Genomic DNA, 18,344 nt, shown 5'->3' with positions numbered 1-18,344 from the left:
TCAAATGACAGGTTAAAATTCCCTTCAGAAGTTGTCGTGCATCTGGAAAGGGTAAGTACTGGCTTTCTCTGTTTCTCATAAAAGAAATTACTTTATATGCATTGGCAAGGCATACTGATACAAGGAAAGTGCAAGTCACTGAGCAATATCTCTTTTACATGCAGATCTGTACCATTATTTCTGTTAGCATGCAATACTTGATAATTCACTGATGGACATTTAAGTTGCTTCCAAAGTTTTGATGTTACAAAAGTGGTGCAATGGTCATAAATGGTCTGAACAGCTGTCAGAGGGGAGGAGGCTGGGGGGCTTGGTGAAAATGGTGAAGGGATTAAGCAAAAATATACATATTTTTTATCCAGATATATATAGAGAGCCACTCAGCCCTGGTTAGATAAATTAAGGGAAAAGCCACTTATGCCCATATCCTCCCTATCTAACACCCTCACGGGCTGAGCACCAGGCACTCAAAAAAGGGAAAAGAGAGCTGCTTTGGGGTGTAGTGAACAGAAAACGTGGCATCTGCCAAGCTTTTCGACCCAGTACCATTGTCCCAGGGCAGAACATTCTCCCAGACCAAGAATTCTTCGGAATGGGTGTGGCTCCCAAACAACTAACCAATGCTCACTAAGCCAATGCAGGAGCTCAAGCCACCATGGCATCAGAACCCACTGTGCTTTTTTCTCAAAAGTTCTAGCAAGAAAAATTTCGCTAAAAGCTATATGTAACTTGAATTCCAAAGTGATCTGATTAAAATAAGCCCAGCACCACAAGTTATGTATTTAGATGCTTTTCAGCCAAACTAGGAGACGGAGAATATGTTTTTTATGAGACTCCAGGCTGAGCTAGAGTGACAGCAGCCTGAAAAACCTTCCTGAGGTGCCTCAGTAGCTGTCACTCCTGCCTTCAGCACTTGGCACAATTATAATAAGGTAGCAATAAAAATCATTCCGAAGCATTTGAACAACTGTATGCTCTTAAGAAAAGCTGGCAACTAGGGATGTGCGTATTTCAAAGGCAGTAGATCTTAGTTCTTTTAAATGTAGCAGAAACTGTTTCTAAATTAGGGGAGCACAAAAATTATTTATCAACCCATTATAGAAAATTTACAGTCAGAGAATGTCTTATGTTCATTGAGTAAAAAACACCCTTCTATGAGGCTTTTTCTTTCTCAGGGACTCAAATATACTTCATCAAACCTTGCTGAAGTCCAGTATATACTCACTTTCTACCTTCGAAACACCCCCATTCATATCCTTATCACACATTTAGCAAAATAGGGTGCTAAATTACAAAAACTTGACGGGCTGCCTTGCAAGTAATGGCTTTCTGATGAAAATCTAAGATGCATAGAATGCTGGGTTGTTGCAGCATTTGTCTTATTTACAACAAAGAGCAGAAATGTCAGTAATTTAGACATGAAATTGGCTGCACTAAAGATCAGAATACACTGGGAATTAGAGACGCCCTTCAGGATGGCCGCCCTTAGGCGGGGTGGCACATTTCAGGACAAAGGGTTTTGTATGGGAAGATGACTATTCTGCTGACAAGCATCTAGAACCACCCATTTTTTCGTTCTTTACATGTTATTCTTCGAATAATCTTTTCACCATTCATTTGTTTCCAACTCTTGTTTATTTCTTTTTCACCAATGACTTGATACTTTTTTCTCTACTAGTTTTCACATTTTTACTGAGACATAGTTGACTTTCAGTAAAATGCACAAGCTTTAAATGTTTAGTTTGATGAGTTTTGACAATCCTATCAGCCGTGTAACCATCATTCCAAACACGTATAGAACAAATGTCCCCTCGTGCTCTTTTCCAGTCAATTCTCTCCCCACCCCCACAGTTATTTGGGGATTTCTATCACTGTAGATCACTTTTGCCTGCATTTGGATTTCATAGGAAATCCTACGGTATGTTTTCTTCTGCGTATAGCTTCATTTGCTTAATGTAAGGTTAATATTCATATCTATATCCTGTATATCAGTAACGTTTCACCGCTAAATACCCGTAGTATTCAATTTTATAAACATACTACAACTTGTCTATCATTCTCCTATTGTTCGACAACGGAGTTGTTTTCCGTGTACGGCTATCATAAATGCGGCTGCTACAGACATTCTTCTACAAGTCACGGTAAACAAATATGAGTTGTATTCCGGGGTCACAGGGGAGATTTATGTTCATAAGAAATTGTCAGTTTTCCTAAGCCAGTTTTATTACTTTACACTTCCCATAGTTCCTGTCAGTCCTCATCCTGACCGGTATTTGATGTTTTCAGACTCTTTAAACCGTTCCAAGGAGAGCTTAGCAGCATCTCACTGTTTCATTTTGCATAGTCTGATAATTAATGACATCAAGCACCTTTTTAATGTTCATGCTTTGTTCAGTATATGCTCAAGTCCACTGCACACACTTTACTTTGGTTATTTGTATTTTTATAGCTGCTTGGTCGGAATTCTTTATATATTTTGTATACAAGCCCTTTCTCAGATACTTTAAATTTTTTCCAGTTTGTGGTTTATTTATTTTTAATGGAGTCTTCTGATGAGCAAAATTTTTAAATCTTTGCCTGACCTGAGATACAAAGGTATTTTTCTATTTTCTTCTAAAATTTTCAATCTGGTTTTATGTTTAAATATATGATCCATCTGGAATTAGTTTTTGTATACGGTATAAAATGAGAGTCACGATACATTTTCCTCCATACAGATACCAAGTTCCTCCAATAACATTTGTTGAAAAGAATTTCCCCCAAAATTTGTTTTGGTATTTTCATTAAAAATCAATTGACTGAATATATGTGGGTCTATTTCTAGACTCTATTCTGTTTCATTATCTTCTTTGTCTATACTGATACTAATAGCACACCACTCTGATTACTGTATATTTATAGTAAATTTTATAATAGGTAGTTTAAGTTTTCCAACTTGTTCTTTTTTCAAGATAGTTTTAGTTATACTATTTTCTTTGCATTTCTATCTATAATTTAGAAACATCTTGTCTACTTCTTCAGAATAGCCTGCTGACATTTTGATAAAAATTGCAGTGAATATATACATATATGTATATACATAAATTTAGGAAATATCAATATCTCAGCAATATTTCACTTTGCAATCCAGGAACATGCTCTATCTCTTTTATTTAGGTCTTATTTCTCTAGTGCATTGTTGTTTTCCATGTGGAGATATTAGACATATTTTATTAGATTTATTTGTCTTATCTAATTTTTGTGATGTTTTTGTATATTTTTGAATGTCACTTTCCAATTAGTGGTAAGTGGAGACTTGTTCTATGGCTGAGATCACTTGTGCATCTTATCACTTACGAGAGCTGATGCACAGCTATTAACCATCATTCGCAGTGCTAATGGATTTTTTCTCTCTCATATGCAGTGAATATTTCCTCCAGTGATGAGAGAAGTGCCTAAGTCACTATCCTATAAAGAGCTCCTCACACTCTTGATGTTTTATTTGTTTTGGTGTCTTTACTGGCTCAGTTTAACTTATTTTTATAGATTATCTGGCTTGTTTTTGTTATTAATTTGAGACTGATGGTCTCCTGGGACTTTTCACGTCCAAACTAGAAATAGATCAGTGATATATTTTTTTAATACTTGCAAGACAATCTTCCTTTTCACTGTGTCTGAAACAGCAAAAAGGAAAGGTGTAAAATAGCACCAGGGGTCCAAGCAATCATAGTAACTAATGCTTACTCAGTGCTTGCTATGTGCTAGGACTTAGATTTACAATGGAACTCATTCAGTCCTTAGAATAACCCTATCTAGTAGGTATGATGATCATTACCCCCATTTTATAGATGAGCAAAATGAAATACAGGTACCTAAGTTGTTTGTCTAATGAAACACAGGTGTTAAAAGGTAGAACTGGGTTCGAAGACGAGGGGTTTGTATTCCAAACCTACATTCTTACCTACTTCCTCACAATAACTCTCTCCAAATCTGAGCACTCCTATCTTTACCTAGATTTCCCAAAAATAATAGCTATCTGCGTTTTCATTATAAATGTTCATTTCTTCTTTGAGTTGCAGCATATCTGCATGTTTTCATCTGAATAATCTATTCACCTACCATTTGCTATAATAAAAGGAGATGTAATTTATTAAGTGCTCACATTAAAGTGTTGGCAGTTTGGCATATATTATCTACAAATCTCATAAAAGTTATGATAGATAGATGGCATTATTCCCATTCTACTCTGGAGAGAACTTGAGGTTCAAAGAAAGCAATTTTCCTCATTTAAATAAAACCCAGTGAAGAAGCAAGCCTGGGATCCGACCTGTCTGGAATCCAAAGCCCATGACGCAGCCTTTCATGCATGAATGATTGCCTGAGGTTGTCTTTAATGTGCACTTTTTTACCCAAATTTGAAAGAAAAATAAGGATGCCCTTATACATGGGCAGTACCTGAAATACCTCGTATCTCTTCTTGTGTTTTGTAATTATTTGTTACATAAAATTTCTTGTATCATAATATGTTCAAAACTAAATGCTAAAATTCCTTTATAATATAAAAAAGTATCTAAATATAAATGAATTAAAAATTGAATTAAAAAATTAAAATGAAAGAATTTTTCCTGAAAGTTTGGGCCAAAAACATGGGTGAGCATTATATATGGCAAAATATTGTAAGGTTTTTTTTTTCCTGGTATCTAAATCCATTTGTTTAAAGTTAATGACTCTGTTGATGTCAACTGGGGTCTGCTTTGGAGGCTGTTTTAAACATGGAAACTTAAAGAACATCCTAAGGAAACAACCGTTAAGGGAAAAGAGAGAAATTAGTCAACCAAGCAGCTTTGCAACTGTGTGCAGTAAATCAAGGCCTGGGGCTGTACCCAGGGTTGGGCCTGATTCTCAGCTCCTGTAGTTGGGAGAATAATGTAGAAGAATCTCTCTGCTGATGGGCAAAATGTCAGAAGCTGCTTATAACCCCACATCACCACTATCACCATTCCTTTTCAACAGATCCTCCAACCTACTTTATTCACCTCCATTACCTTCTGTGTCCATTTCAAGTTGGATTCAACAGAAGAAAAGGAAAGCAAAAAGGCCCCAACCCCCTCAAGGCTGACTCTGGGACTCACATCCACTGTTATTATAGCCTGGAAAATGTATCCATTTCTGGCCTCATAAACCAAAAATCTGATGCATAGTTTCTATAGTTACTTCCTGAATCATACAGAAGACAGAAGAAAAAATCCATAATAAGACCTTGCAATCAGAGGGACTGCCACTTGATCTGCTAATACTCAAATTATGGTAGTCCATATGCAAAAAAAAAAAAAATTCTATACTCCATGATTTTTGGCTTATTTCTGAAATGTAATGGTAGTTAAGATTCAAGAAGACTTAACAGTTACCTTCATTCTCAGTAGAGAAACTCTTCAGGGGAAAAAAAAATGCTTTATTCCCTTAGGACTGAATCTCATTTCAGACACACATTCCTTATTACAGTCCGTGTGTAATTATTTAAATGTCATGAAATCCTGAAAATGTGTTTGATAAAGTAATTGAAATCACTTCATGTAATTTATTTTACTTTCAGTGATGGAAACGTGGGCACACAAATGTCACCGCACTGTCGATGCAGTTAATGGCAGCCGAGTTTACTCTTCGAGGACTCTTTGAGGGGAAGGTAAAATTTCTCTCTCCAGCACATTCCTGGACTGAGGCACTGATTAGTATACAAGGTCTGTCCAGAAAATACCCAGCCATGTAATATGAAAAATAGAGACATTTATTGAAGAAGATTAAAGATACAAGAAACATTGTACATAGGACATCAACACCTCAGGCCCCTTCAAAGTAGGCACCTTGGGATCTCACACAGTTCTCCCAATCACCATCAGCTGCCCCACCGTATTTTCCTGACTCTCATCAATGGTCTGAAATCTCTTCCCTTTCAAACATGATTTTAGTTCTGGGAAATGCCAGAAGTCACAGGGCACCATATCTGGGCTGTAGTGGGGCTGAGTCACCTGAGCGATTTGATGTTTTGCCAAAAATCTCTGCCCAAGACATGATACATGAATGGGTGCATTGTTGTGATGAAGCTGTCAATCATCAGTTGCCCAAAGCTTTGGGCTTCTGAATCATCTGAATAGTTTCTGCTGAGGAATGACAATGCAAAATTTGATGCAGATTCATTGCTCTACTTGCTCAGTTATTTTGAATGCAACAGCCACACAGTACTCAAACTCACTCAAAGGCATCTACCACCCCAATGGACAAGGTACAATAAAGTCAATGTTGTTCACACATGCACATTCCAGTCCACTCTCCTTGGCTGCCAGGTTACATCAATGTTGCACAAACCTTTCTCATTATATTAACAATGGCTGGACTTTTTCCAGACAGACCTCATATGTTATTAATAAGAAATCCCCCATTCAATCTTCTAACCACAGAGATGAGGCCAGGACTTTACTGAAACCAAATTCCTACTCTAGCGTGATCTCTGTGATACCTTCACAAATTGCACAAGTGACGCTTTAAAACCAGGAATGCAGCACGGAGGAGTGCACTCTTTCAGAACTGAGTTCTGCATGCCTGGAGCAGATGCTACAATGACTTGGAGTCAATAAGCACTACTGTATGCCAAAGCTGATACAGGGAAAGTGATCTAATATTTCACCCCGATGGTATTCTACAAAGGGTTCTGTATCTAGGATCTCACTCCATACAACTTAGTTTCATACGTTTTCCTATACATTCGTACAAGTGCAATTGCAACCTGCCTTTCCTTGTGGAATCTGCCCTCTGCCTTCTTACCAAGCACAGCAGCAGAGAGAGACTCTGGCTGACCTGATAGAAAGCTGATTTTGTCTTTGTTACTTGTAAAGCACACTTATTTAACAAAGGATCTGCCTTTCAAATGAGTGTATTAAATGTGGTTTGATAAAACACCAGCAGTGAAATAAGACTAAATCTTTGACTATGCGCTTGTAATAAAAATTTCAGTCTGACATGGAATACAACACTCCACAGTTGGTCTGGGCAAATGTTTCTCTCAGACTGATTAGGCAACAGCGGTGATAAAATATTCTGGCAAAGTTAAAAACAAAACCAAAAAAACCCCCTCAAGATGTGGCCTCTCCCTATGATGTTAACCCTAGAAGGAATATTGTTATATTTTCTATTTCAGAATCACAGGCAGGTAAAAAATTGATAAATTATTCTTAGTTATTTGATGATGTATTTAGGTTTGAAGACAAATGAATCAAATACCTAATTTAATGTAGAGTCATTGAATTCTTCTAGTTACTTATTCTCATCCTGGAATCGACCTTGTATTACATACCAAGGCTAGCTCCTCAGCAGATTAATACCTAAAGCACTAGAAAAAGTTTTTTTGTAAGTAAAATATTAGATATGTTCATGCATAAAAACTTGCATTTTGTAAAAACTGCAAATGCCAAATGACTTCAAGATAACAGGAAATCATGCTGAAATTCGCCTTTTCAATTTTAAGTAAAGCCTACACTGCACAAAATCACAGAAGTATATTCACTGTCAAAATAAAAGTTCCCTAAATACCATGATTTCTAACATACATTAGCAGCACTCATGCTTTCCTTGGTAACCCACTTTTACTTCTAAAATATCCGTATGTGAATAAACAGGCAGAGCGTCTGTGTTCTGTTTGGACTGCAGAAACTGCAGAGGTTAAAGCTTCACAGCACTGCCACCACCAAGGAAAGTAAATGAGACGAAATCTCTGGGTTGGACTCACAGCAGGATCACCCAGGCAACAGGGGCACTGGCCTGAGCCACTGTGTTAGCAGTCTGCTCTCGCCCTCCTCCAGGTGCGTCCCTCCACACAAACATCCTGCAGGGTCAAGGCTCTAGGGACTTGGGACCCTAAAACCTTGGGAGCTGGCTACCTGAGCAGCATCTCATGCTTCCAGGGCTTGCACAGGCCTCTCAGCTGCTATGTCCCCCAGAGGGTGAGCTAAGCCACCATGGCAGAGCTGCAAAGTGGCCCAAAAGATGTTTGTTCAAGGAAGCAGCTATATACGAAGCTTGCCTGTGGGGACTGGAGTACACACGTGTGTACACAAGGCGTTGGGGTCAGTGAGAAGCCACAGGCCACATCCGGCTCTCCCTGGGAAGCTCCAAGTATTCCAAGAATTTCAAAACCTAATAACTGGTCTGGCAGTTTGTTATGAAGGCATGTTCATCAAAGGGGGAAGAACATATTTTATTATAATTTTTTAGCTTGATTTATAACTTTTATGTCTTCAGATATATGTAAATATTTCACATATACAGGGTGGGGCAAATGTAGGTTTACAGTTATGAGTGTGCAAAACAGTTTCTTCTTGTATTGTTATTTATAAATGATGGTTATTGTCCATGTGAACAACTGTAACCTTACTTTTGCCCCACCCTGTATATAAAAATTAGATGTATATAAATCTCTATTTTTAATTGTACCTCCAGCAGCTTAAATTACACCCAAGACCAGACTTGTCTTTTAATAATGACCCTCATGCGCCTCAGCACCTATCACTCTATTTCATCACAGCATGATTTGATCACAGGCTCACGATTTAATTTGATTGTTTGATCATTTAGGTGTTATTCTAAAGAATAAACAGAACTGCTTACACATAATCCATCATAGGAGCTACAATATACATGCAAAAGGTAAACATGCTGCCTACATATATTATCAGATGAAATGCAGCAAAGAACATATTATTCACACATTAAATGCAATGATTACCTAATATCTCTAAGGTTACATTACTTCCTACCCGTGGATATAAAATGATTAATTTCTTTAAGTGTGTGGAGTGTCCCTTCACAAGCTTTACTAAATAAATTTTAGTAACTTCAACAGGAGCCATGAAGAAAAACAACAGGCTAAAATATTGACTTTTCTCAATTTCAAAAATAGATTTGCAATTATGTTTTCCTTTTCATTAAAATATATATATAACTAAAGGATGTATAGAAAAAAAATACACAGCTATAATAACTCCAGAAAGTCTATTGAGAGGGAGTTTATGATTTAAAGTTTTTGCCATAATTAGCTTCTCTTCAAAATGCTTCAGAGAACTCTTCATGGCAGAGTGGGTCAAAGGGACTATGGTAGACTAATAACAGAGGCAGAGCCTGTTTGTGTTAGGGCGGGGCATGCCTTGGGGAACTGACTTAATTTTTAAATACACACACACACACACACACACACAAGCACACCAGATTTTTAGGTCTATAAAAGAATTGCTTAATTTAAAGATTAAGAAATCTAATGTTGATGAGAATTAAACATTCATTTTAGCTGGTGCCCAAAGTCTTACACCCAAATGTCAACTATTTTATTTTTAAAGTATATCATTTTCATAATCAATATCAATATCATAATGAAAATGATATACTTTAAAAAAATACTTGAAGATTCAGAAAAATCATTAAAGATTGTGCTGAGCTTAAATTTTATCACAATGAACAGTAATTTGGCTGCCAGCAGAATAAATGCAGCCTTCTGACATATTATCTCCCCTTTTGAAAGGACTTACAGATTCAAAGATAATTTAATACCTACCCTTCTTATATAATATGAAGAACCTACTTATTTGGTTATTTCTATTTAACAAATATCATACAGTGCATACTATGTGTCAGAAGCTACTGAAGACACTTTGTAAATATTAACCCAATCAATCCTCACAATAACCTTCTGAAGTGGGTTCTGAAATTACACCTATTTCACAGGTGAAGAACCAGAGGAACAGAGGTTAAGTGACTCAGTCAAGGTCACACAGCTGCAAGGGCAGAGCTGAAATTCAAACCAAGGCCAACTGCTCCAGTCTGAATTCTTTACCCTCGCTGCTTTACTGGCCATATTTTGCACTACTCAGAACTACATTAATACAGGTGAAAGAAACAAACTTAACTAGTTCCAGCAAAACAAACAAGCCCTGCAACAACTGCTTTATTACTAATTCTATAAAAAGCACTAAGGGCTACGCTGGCATACGCAACCATGAAATCCAGGGATTATTGCGTGGATTTGATCCGGGTTTCAAAGGGTGCCACCGGAATGACTACTCTACTTCCCTCTTTCAATGAGTGGCAAAGATAGCCCCAGAAATCCCGTAATTAGTGATTTTGTATACCTGTAGTTTCAGGCAAGGAGTGTCCCTCTTTCATAACTCCAAAATGCCCCCTGAAAAGCTCTCTGCCTGCACCGTGTGCTCATCTCTGAGCGAATCACTGTAGCTGATAAGGAAGCCAATACAGTGCTCTGGGGGGCTAGACCTGGGGCGTGTGGCCAAGCTGCGGTTGCCGGGAGTCACCACAACCATATGAAGTTTCTCTCATGAAAGAAATTATCTTACCACAAGCATGGGAAAGGATGCTGGGCAGAAAGAAATCATGCATGATATGAATAAAGGCTTCTTTCATGAGAAAGATTTCAGCAGATGTACCAACCATACATAATTTAAGCTACTTTAAATTATTCTATTATTGAAATAATATTCTATTAAAAGTATTGTTACATGATACAACACAATATATAACCACATACTTCCTGAACACATAAATTTCAATATTTTCAAATGTAGTTTGCCCTAAGCCCATAGACTTCCATTTTTAAATTTTTACTATGATCACACAACTGCAATGAACAGAAACTTAGCTTCCTTCCAGCTGCCACCACTACACCCACAACATCCACCGTCTGAAACATCGAAAATTAGGGGCGGGGATATGCATTAGTGAAAACTGCAGTGCTTTTACTTGAAATTTTGAATCTTGTCTTTTTCTTATATATTTTTTTAAAATGGTTAGTAATGTGAAGACAGAATATGTTCTTGCTGGTGCTTTTCAGAAAAGAAAAACTAAAGGCAGATTTCAAAATAAATGAAAATCATAATCAGTGTCCAATAAAGATTTTGCAAAGTCCATATGCCTGACAAAAGTTATTTTTTAGTTAATTTGAACTCTTCCACGTGGTATATTTGATTATCTGTACTAAACCGCATAAGAAACAAGATTTTAAAATAGGAGGGAGGGCGCGGGCTGGGTAGTTCAGTTGCCTGAAGGTCGTCCCGTGGGTTCGATCTTGGTCAGGCACACGAGGAAGAAAACAATGAATGTATGCATGAGCGGGTGGAACAACAAATGGACCGCTCTCTCCCTCAAATCAGTAAGTCAACGAATGAAAAATTTAAAATAAGAGGGAGGGAGCATTGAAAGGAAGGAATAAAATACCAGAGTAGAAAAATAAAAGTAGGGTCCTACAGAAAGGCATTTCGGACAACATCCTTCTCAGGTACCTTTAAGTACCCATTGATGGGGAAGACCGAATGCGCTACAGTCAAATGAAGTCTCCAGTTCCACGGAATCGCAATGGTATAGGAAAAAGTTTTAAATTTCGGTAGTAAAAGTAGTTTACCTTAGATTGCAAAGAAATCCTTGAAAAGATAACCCTGTACACTGAGACTTTCCACAGGAAGTACTCTTTGTAAACATACGTTTCTCACCAGCAAAAAAGATCCTGTTTCTGACTCACGATTTAATTTGTTGTGACCTAGTGGAGCCTTATGAGTTCTTTCAATGGTTTTAGCGTTAACCAAGGAACTGAAGATTATGTTGAACTAATGTGTTTTTTTTTTTTTTTTGCTAACAGAGACTTCTATTACTTAATCATTTATAGGATAATGTATCATTTCTCTGACTGTAGATCAGTTTTCCTTCCTAAAGCAAATTTGAAACATAATTATATTTTCCTTCTGCATAAATATAGAACTGTGAAAGATTCAAAGCACTTTTTAAAGAATAAACATACGTTCCTTTTCACACATAATTAAAAGATGGAAGAAAAGATTTTACTCAGATTTTACTCAGATTAGTAAAAGATTTTACTAAAGATTTAGAAGATTTTTTTTTAATTTTAAAAATAACCTCAACTGAAACCCCAAAATGTCAAACAAATATTACTTTCACTTTCCACAGGATTTCCTTTAAAAAAATATTTTTGGTATTCCTTAGGTGTTCTCAACCTCCCCTGAGACACAAGGAAGAGTAGAAAAAAGACTAATGTCATGGAGGATTAAGAATCCAAAAGTAACGATATAGAATAAAAACTTTAAAAAGAATATTCCCACTTTATTAATTAATTGTTCTCCTGGGTATCTATTCTGTTCCAGTCTAGCTATCATGTAGGTAAAAACAAAGAATCCAAGTAATTACTTAAGAAGCAGGAAATAATTGTTGACTACATAGTTAGTGGTTTTGTAATGTGTGTGTGTGTGTGGCAGAATCTTGTATCTACAGAATCATATGGAAAATATGTTACAAAATATAAGTTAAATAAGAAATTTAAGAAAGTGGAAGTTTGCAAGCACTTCATCTTAGAAGCTGATAGTTATTGAAGCTGATATCTTAAGCACTACAGAATCCAGAAAGTTTTTTTAAGTCCTAAAATCAAAAAGGGGAAAATATCAAAGGAACTCCAGCTGGAAAAGAAAACAAAGAGATAAAGAGCATAAAAAAGGTTTCAATATCACTAAGAGACAAATTCAATTTTAAAGCAAAAGCTTCAAAGGAACAAAGGATGTTACTTTCATAGATAAAAGGACAATGCTCAAAGGTTGTAACTGTCATAAACTTTTATGCACCAAATAAAGCATAAAACATAAAGAAGAAAAGGGGGTTGAAAATAAAAATTGACATTAACAAAACATAAACAATGCAGTAAGAACTCTTAACTGACTCTAGATTAACCAATTTCTATTTTTCTGCAAAATATGCTGACATATCCATAGCAGCCTGAACGCTGACTGCTAAATGGTTGCTCCCACTGCATGCTCATACCAGTCAACTCCCCAAAATTCGGGTGGGTTCTACCCAATAGTCAGTCATATTTGTTCCCAAACATGCTTACATCTTCTGTGCTTAATCTTGATGTAGGATCTAATATATTTTATTTAGTACATGCTACTTAATATATATCTGAAAATAGAGTTTATACTTAAAGTTTGTAAAGCCTGAAGCCATGTGCTAAAAAAGTCCTGTCAAATTAGGTATAGCAACAAAAATGTAAATTCCTGAGAGATTGAATATTTTAACTCTAAAAGCCTAGACATATTATTCCACATTTAGACACTTTTCAAAAATGTCTCTAAACTCTCGCTCCACTTTAAAATCCACAATTAATAATAACAGACTTTACATAAAGGGCATGATTTAAGCCAGACAAATAGAAATCCAATTTAGGGCTCATACTCTAAGACAGACTTTGGCCCTGCATCAAAAGATCAGCAAGTAAGTGTATATCCATGTTTTAAGCCAAAATAAAAGGTTCTTAATATGTAAAATTATTTCTCTTTCTCCCTGGTCTTACCAGACATTTGGATTAATTGATTCATGCCAGACATGATGATGTTAGATACTGTTTACTATTGTGAAATATTTTAATACTCCTTTCTCAGTATTTGACAGAGTAAGTTGTCAAAAGTAAAATGATACTACAGAAATGTCTACTAATAACAAATAATAAATTTGGTTCGGAGGCATTTGCAAAACTAAGAGGTGATACGTGGCTTGGACCATGAAGGTAGCAGTAAGGGGGGTTTACATTTTCTGAATTCAATAGATAATTTTTAAAGTTGAGCCTGCCAGATTGATGCACACTGAAAGGGAAAGAGAGGGGCCAAGGGCAAGTCTAAGTTCTTTTAGAGAAGTAAATGAAAGAATAAAATTGATTCTGAGATGAGGATGACAGGAGAAGGAGGTCAGGTTGAGACACGTTAATTTTGAATTGTCTATAAGGCATCCAAATAAGGAGTCAGCATTTTAAATATATGGTTATGAAGTAAAGAAGAGGGTCTTATTCCACAGTATAAATTTGAGAGTTGTCATACACAGATGGCATTTAAAGCAGGGAAGTGGGATGAGATCGCCAACAGACTGTGTTGGTGGAGAAGGGGTCACAAGACTTAGCTCTGGAAGTTGGAGAGATTAACAAGCAGCAAAGGAGTCACAAAGGGACCAGCTACAGAGGTCTGAAGTAAACAAAATATAAAGTATCTTGGAAACAAAGGCAAGAAAATATTCTAAGAATGAGGAAGTAATCAACTGCTTCAAATCCTGTAAATAGGTCAGGTAAGATGAAGACTGGGAAATGCCACTGGATTTAGCCACCTGGTGACCGCTGGGGATCGTCGATGTAAAATCTCACTGTAGTAGGTTTGGTCCAAAAGAGCAAAGACTTGCAGTCAATGCACAGAGTCAAATCTTTTTAAGAGCTTTGCTATAAATGAAAGAAGAGAAATGGGAGTAGTAGCTGGAAAAAGGAGAGGCAGTTTGTTAAGAAAAGAAAAATCACTATATGCTCATGGGAAAGTTTGATGGAGAGAGAGAGAGAATTGATGATGCAAGAGAGAACTGCTATCATGATATTCTTAAGAGAATAAGGGAATGAGACCTCATGCACAACTAGAGGGGGGTTTTTTGCTAGGAATTTAGACAATTTGTTCATATAAAGGAATTAAGGCAGAACATATGAGCATTGATATGTGTAGCTAGAGATGTGAGAATTGGTAAACTGAGGCAAATTTTCTTCTGACTGCTTTTGTTTTATCATCAGCAGCAGAGAATGAGGATGAGGAAATGTTAGAGGGGGAAAAAACGGTTTTGGGGATGAGTCACACTCCTCTAAGGACATTCTTTCAAAGTGAAGGTAATGGCATAGTGGAGGTAGGGCCCAGCTTGGCTATAGTGGCATAGAAACAACCCAGAAATTCCCACATGCCCTACAGAGAACTGTGGCAGGTAATCGATGCCATGTCTGGTAATGGATGGGATGACTGGCAGCGAGTCAACACCGTACCTGAAGACTGCAGACCATGGAGGCTGGAGATACAAAGGGAATCGCAGACAGACCTCAGTGGCAGCCACTGAACTTGGAAGAACTGAGGTGTGGTCAAGACAGCACATAGGACCACAGGTCCTGTCCAGGCCAAGAGAGGGGGGGACCCAAGTTCTTCAGCCTCAAACTTTAGGAGAAGATGCCAACAAATCAAGTTATGACAGGCTAATGAGGAATATCACTGTTACAGAATCCAGGAAAGATCCGGAGAGCAGTACAAGGGCACACAGAGATTGTGGCCCTTTCTCTGAAGCCAAGGGGGACAGTGAACTCCTTTATACAATCAGAATCCATCTTGGGCAGAAATATGAAAAGGAAGTACAATTCTGAAAAACTGAACATACACATGAAAAGGACTTTAACCCAGTCCATAGCTTGTCATAACGATCAGATCATTTATAAGAAATGAACAAGCTGTTTCTTTATATAGCCAAATCTAAAGACCTTTGTAACACATACACTGAGCATTTAATCAAAAATAAAGGTAAAATAAAAAACTATCTTTATAGATAGCTTTAGACTTCTTTATAGAGAGACGAGTCCACATTAGTTTCCACCCAGCTAGGAAATCAGTCTCAAATGTTGAATTAAACACTGAGTTCTAACATTATGGTCTGTTTTGAAGAGGATTTAGGTCAGTGGTATGAAACAGATGAAACCACACTGCAGCAATGAGCGTCAAACATGAAGTAATCACGGCATTGCTGAGAAAAATTGTAAGATCAAATGGTAGAGCATTACAATGCCGCAATTCTAGGTCAGTGGCAAAAGGCCACCTCTTCTTCTACGAGCTGGGTCCTATCTGGGCCAAGGGTCCAGGCTCTCACTGGTTCAATGGCTAAAAATGTGCTGGGGATAAGGGTGGAGATAGAGCAAGTCCATTGCCCTCTCTGCTGGTACATCCAACAAGTCCAGCTTCCCTGAGAGAGTGGTGCTTAATGATCAGGGTGCCAGAAAAATAGATCATCCTTTTTTCATCTGCTGGTCTTATACTACTCAAAGATTTAAGCTTTTAACATAACAAAGAAAACCATATTTATACATGAAAAGAACAGAAATGAAGCCTAAAAACGAACCCTCAAATCTTTGTGAAACTTCTACAGAGTAAAATATCAAATTGATAAGATCAATTAAACCTTCTTAAAATTAATAAGTGTTCTTACCCAGTTTCCCATTGTCTCTGTTAATATGACTAATGATCCTATTAAATAACAGGAGTGAATATCTATGAGTATTTACAATACTTATGTATTATCTGCTGTAATTATTACACAGTCTTGTGAGGAAAATACTGGTTTTATCCTCATTTTACAGACAAAACTGGGGTTTAGAAAGGTTAAGTGATTTGTCAGATACACAGTAAATAAGTTATGAAATAGCAATGTAGGCCCAGTTTCATTCCAGAACCCAAGTACTTTATCAGTGGACAATAATACCTCCCATATGATTAGCATTTATATAAGACTTTAAGTTTATAGAAGGCATTTTGCATATCTCACCTAGAAAGCCTTAAAACTACTTTGAAGTATTAACCTTATTTTTTTTTTTACAGGACAAAAGTAAGGTTAAGAGAAGTATTGAGCCCAAGATCATCTTCAGCATAAAAAAAAATGGTGAGTAAACTTTAAGAATTTAAGCTGGTTGTTCAGAGTGGAAACTCACTCATCATTTGGAGGTAATTTTTTAATGTATAATTTTACAGAACACTAATTTATATGTGCATCCAAACAAAAATATACCTTCTAGATTAGCCAAATAATTGTCTAATCTAATAACTGTGTCACTGATCCTTTCTCTTCAAGTGATAAGAATCTGAATATATGCTGTATTCATATTACATATTGTTGGTAGTATAACTTCCCATAAACCCATCTTCTTCCCCAACTGCCATTGCCAAACTTTAGAAGTCTTTTTATTCAGAGAATATACGCAGAGAGAAAAATCACCCAATTCTTCCATTACAAAGGGCTTCCAGGACTATTTAAAAGGAAGGAAACCCAAGAAGTATATACCAAGTAGGGACCACACATCCACACATCTTGAAGCTCAGGAGTAGCCAGTTGTATATACCTGTTATCCCAGCAGCCTGTCCTGTTCAGCATTTCTCCACGACAAATGCATCACAATAGGTAGGATATATTATATGGTCACCCAAAGCATAGGTGAGAGAAGGTCTGGTTTCTCTTCTTTATGGACCTCTCAGTTTTGGGAAGTGGTCAGTCACATCTGTACTACACCTGTGATCCAGGCAGTCTTGCTGAGGTCCAGGCCAGGATGAGGGAGAATGTGCAGGAGGAGAAAGGCAGGAGGGAAACACAGCATTTAGGGACTAAGTTCTCATTACCAAGGCTCTGCATGCAACCCAGACTGTCCAAGCCTATTTCCCTGCATCTTCTGGACTTCTAAATTTACATATTTAAAATGAATTCAAAAGAGAAAACACAAATGTATAGGTAAACGCTTTATCTTAAAATTTTTTACAGAGATCCAGGATGGTGGAGGAGTAAGTAGAAGCTACACTAACCTCACAGGACCAATCTGGAATTACAACTAAATTGTAGAGCAGGGTTGTCCAACTTTTTGGCATCTCTGGGCCACACTGGAAAAAGAATTGTCTTGAGCCACACATTAAGTACATGGTAACACATAATCACAAAAAAAGCTTCAAAATGTTTTAAGTAAATGTATGATTTTGCGTTGGGCCACATTCATAACCATCCTGGGCCTGCATGTGGCCCACAGGTCACAGGTTGGACACCCCTGTGAGAAATCATCCTAAATAGCCAACCAAACACTAGCTGGAAAGAAACCTTATATACAAGGACAGAGAGAAGAAACTACTTCACCACAACAAGGCAGGCAGAGGTTACCCAACAGGGCTGGCTGGGCTCCCACTGGTGACAGTTGAAGTCCTGGAGGGATATTTCAGCAGCAGGGGTGGGGGGGGGGTTCCCCTGAGAAGTATGGTATCTAAACCCTAGGTTGCACTCCCCAACCTATAGCAACAGAGCCAGAAGGAACCCAGATGACATCCAGCTGTGAAAAGCAGAAGGGTTTCTGTCTGCCAGAGGGAAATGACTGGAGATTCAGAGAGCCTCTTAAAGGACCAGCACACAAAATTTCATTTGCAACCACTTACCCTGGGCTCGGGCAGAGGGAGGGCAGAGTAGGCTAGTGGATTAGTTTAGCAGCTAAGGCAGAAAATACAAAGAAGCAGCTGGTTCGATTCTCAGTTAGGGCACATGCCTGGGTTGCAGTACAAGTCCCCAGTAGGGGGCACATGAGAGGTAATCACACACACTAATGTTTCTCTCCCTCTCTTTCTCCCTCCCTTCCCCCCGTCTAAAAATAAATAAATAAAATCTTTATTTAAAAAGAATCTTAAAAAAAGCCCCAAAATCTCCTGACAAACCAAAGCCCTTGACTAGGTGGC

Source organism: Desmodus rotundus, chromosome 6 (genome assembly GCF_022682495.2).
Source record: "Desmodus rotundus isolate HL8 chromosome 6, HLdesRot8A.1, whole genome shotgun sequence".
Lineage (NCBI taxonomy): Eukaryota > Metazoa > Chordata > Mammalia > Chiroptera > Phyllostomidae > Desmodus > Desmodus rotundus.
Note: the sequence above shows the minus strand (reverse complement) of the source record.